The sequence below is a fragment of the Ammodytes marinus genome, assembly GCF_949987685.1.
Source record: "Ammodytes marinus genome assembly, chromosome: 11".
NCBI lineage: Eukaryota > Metazoa > Chordata > Actinopteri > Uranoscopiformes > Ammodytidae > Ammodytes > Ammodytes marinus.
Window position 1 is genome coordinate 28,657,562 of NC_137215.1, and position 4,213 is coordinate 28,661,774.

Genomic DNA, 4,213 nt, shown 5'->3' on the forward strand with positions numbered 1-4,213 from the left:
ACCGTTGCATAGAAGAAGCTGAGTTTGATTTGACGGGGAGGTTGGAGTTCCATACACAGGTCATGCCGTTCAGGGCCCTCCATGCGAGTGCCTTCCTCACCTTTAGGTCCTGCTCGGTTGAGTTGACTCATGAGCCCAGATAGTGTAAAAGATACTGAAGCAAATTGCTTTGTTTTCATTCACTCCTGTTTACATAAACAATATTGTACGGTCATCACATGAAAATATGTTACTCTTACAGTATTCTCTGATGGAATATTTGTATTTTAAATAACTCAGATCATTTAAACCTTAAATTATTTTAAATATCAAAGTTCATCTGTTGTTTTGCTGCTTGTTGTTGGTGTTCTGTAGTCTGTTTGTTGTGTGTGTCAATATGTGTTTCTCATTGAAACATGTTGCCAGTGTTTTGCACCGTTGAGCTTGTTTCGAGACATGTATGATGAGTTTTGTTGCTGCGAGTGACTTTTCGAGGTGAAATTAATTGAACTGCACAGATGCATGTTAGTGATGTACACTGTGTTAGGAATTTTGCACATGTGGCTTCAGTTGTGCCCACTGTCTTTTAGAAATCGAAAAAAACTGTAAATTGCACAGATGTATTGTTCATTCAAAGGAAAACCTTTGGATTGAGTTGCAGAAGTCAATATTTTCAGATCTGTCAGGTGTTGTAATCATTTTGGCCACCACTGTGTGTGTGTGTGTGTGTATGTACAGTATATATCTATATATACTGTGTGTGTGTGTGTGTGTGTATACCTGTCCCCATTCTCTAACACAACACTTTAGTATGAAATATAATGAAAAAAATCCTTCAGAAATCTTGATATATTTGCACTGCTGTGTGATTATATGTTCAATATATGCTTCAAAGCAAATGTTATCATCAGAAATCCATAATATTTTAGTTAAAATACACATTTTAGGTCATATGAGATATATGTTTTCAAGCCCCTCTCATTTCCCCTTGGCCATGAAAGAGACGACCTCATGGTGATGTTGTAAGCATGTTTTTTTCACAAAAATTTCTTTTTTGAATGTAAAAGTAAATTTTCTTGCAGTCAACTTAATCGATTGTTGTGCTAAGCAAATTGATTCAGGTAGAAAAAACTTATATCATACATGTTGATGAACTACCAACATATGAAACCATGTGATGATGATAACTGAAGATTAGCCTGATTTGCTGAGAGAGGCAGTTTTTTTCTCAAATTGTGGCAGTGGGGTAAAGTGAGACGTGTCTGTGCCCTCTTTTAATGAATCCATTATATTTGAGGTAGCAAGGAGACTAGTTTGAAAAGACAATGTGGGCTGGAGGTGGGAGTTAATGGTTGAAGGGGTGTCATCAAGGGCATGGTTTGGCACGTATGTATGTGGGGGACAGGAGAGTGACCTTTAACATCAATAGACTCTAAGTAATATTTCTTTATTCAATGAATGATCCCAATAAAACAAATGCAGAAAAATATTAATCAAAGACTCAAAAGATGGAAAATGACAGCTGGGTCTAGTCCTGTGTTCTGAGTCCCAGGCTGTTCTACTTGGTTCTGATTGTCCTTTGCTCTGACCCCCAGACACTAGCTGGCTCTAAGGGTCCTGTGTTCTGACCCCCAGGCTGTTTTAATCTAACTAGTTCTATCTGTCAGTTGAATGTTAATTATTGAATATGAATTATATGGTGTATTTGATCAGTTACTTTCAAGTGTTGAAAAAAAACTGTAAAAGAAAACCAGATTACTGTTATTTGTTGATGATTCTGTTTTATTCATGCTAAGAAAATCACAATACAATGAAAAAAGTCACAGAAATGCATTTGACCCTGGTTGTGTTGTAACAGTGTTAGTGGCTCTGGGTGGATTTCCCCTTAAAGCCTCAGTCAGAGCCCGGTGTCAGTCAGGTGTGGAGCAGGGATCAAACAGAACTCTGAATGCTGGGCTGCTGGCCCCATCCACACCTGCCTCATGCTCCCAGACACTTCCCACAGTGAGGGAGTGAAATATGAGAGCTGTGAACGCTGGCTGCTTGTCCCTCACCTATTGTGATCTGCTGCTAATTAAAGCTTAGGCTTCATTTAACACTGGGGGGGCAATTTCCAGGTTCCAATCCCTCAGAACAAAGTGTGGAGGAAATGTTGTTAAGGCGCTAAGTCTCTGCTCTGACCTCATCAAAGAATCTACAGGTTCAATCATTCCTCACTCCACTCAACCAAATGTTGCAGAATAGTCACCCTCTAATTTATTTCACAGCCGATTTAGTCACAACGGATGACCTCATAAATACAGGAAATGGTCTGTGAGATTTGATAACCTAATCAGTTGTGCAAAACATCCCACTTGGCTTTATAACAGCTACTTTCTCATGGCAAAGTTGTAGCATGAGGACGTGTGAAATATTTTGGACAAGATCTTGGAGATAGAAGTGTAAGTGATTAGTCCGACTGCTTGAATAGGAGATTGAAACATTGAAAAGGAAAAAAAGGCCCTTTGTATTGATGTGTGTCGTCTCATATCCTCCCTATCTCATGAGGTTCCTTGAGTTCCAGCCGGCCTGACACAACTCAATAGTCAGTCTGCCACCATACAATCTAGTGTTTGAGGACGTGACAACGCTCTGACACAAACACAGTCAATGAGCAGCTCAGGTCCTTCCTCCACCATCAGCGCCAACACACACACACACACACATCCATGCTGTGTCCTTTTCTTCCCAACCAGCCCATTTTCAGCTCTCCCACTTCTATTCCACTCGTCATTGGCCGATACAATCTAATGTCTCCTTGTCTCTTTTCTACATTTGTCCATTCAGGGAGCAGCAATTAGAGAGGTTCCTTTTGGTGCGTCTGGGGGAAACACTACATTTGACCTGTTTTGTTAGTCATTTCATTTCCCCAAACACAGTAATTGCCTGTGTGTGTGAGCCTATGTTGAGCCTGGCCTGGCCTGGCCTGCAGGTTCCATTGATTAGAGGTTGTCTTCACTCCCTGACATTTAACTGCAACACTGTGGGCATATGTTTGCCACAAAACCAACACATCACATACAATTAAATTGGCAGAATTAGCAGTTGGATGACATTTGTCATTTAGATTTTTTTTGCCCTGTCATTTAAGTTTCATGATATTTGTAAAACAGGTGTATTTACCTGTAAATAATCTAACAATATGACGTCATGTGAATCGTGATGGGTTGAGTGAAACTGTCAACAGATAAAAGAATCCACCAGTTGGTTTTGTGTTGACTGGACCGTTGATGATCATATTAATTCCTCAGCCTTAGTTGAGCACACACAACAAGGGCTAACTTATTTAACAGGCCTGTTGATATGCTGTTGTATAAAGCTGGTACACAAAGTATGTGCTCCTCCACTCCCTCACTGTAGCTGTCCTTTTCTGTGCTGTGTCTGGGCAGATGGTGTGTCCTGTTTTCACAAACTGACAGAAGGAACCATGAGAGCCATTGATCTCACACATCCTAGACAGAAAGGACATATAGGTTTTGTTGGACAACACTGACACGGCTGTGTGTGTGTGTGTGTTTTCTGACATGTATTCTCCCAGATCTTCTTCTAATGGCCTTCTATTATCCTGTTGTGTTAACAGAGCTTCCACAAGTCAAATGAAACACAATCAATCAACAACTATTATGATAGCATCTGAATCACAGCAACCCCGTTTCTGCCGAACTTTTTAAAAACTGATTTTCTAAATAAGCATTTTTGAAAATTGCAATTTTTCGTTATGTGATTTGAACTGGACAATTTGGTATATGGATGACTGGCACAGCTACTTGACATATGATGACTGTGAGAAGGGGTCCCGCATAGAAACATCTTGGTTTCTATGTGGGGCCAAGGGCTGACACGTTGGTAATACGCAAATGTGAAAAAATATACAAGTGGGTGAATGTGTTCTGTGTTTTTCTACCTTGAATAAAATAGAAATTAGAAAAACCTAACCCTAACCCAAAAGACAGAAACAGTATTCATTCAAAATAGCACGTAGATGATTGACCTCCATTCTATCGTAGTGCATACTGAAGGTTGCACTACAATGGAAGGGCTTTACAAGGGCTTTACAAACTGTTTTATTGACGGTCCTGTTTATCCACTTAGCCTCTCTCTTTTAATCACAGGGTTAAATACAAAAGTAAATGTACACAGCAGAATGAATGATGAAAGTCAAATATAACGTAGCAGTGGCAGCTCTGAGGCATTG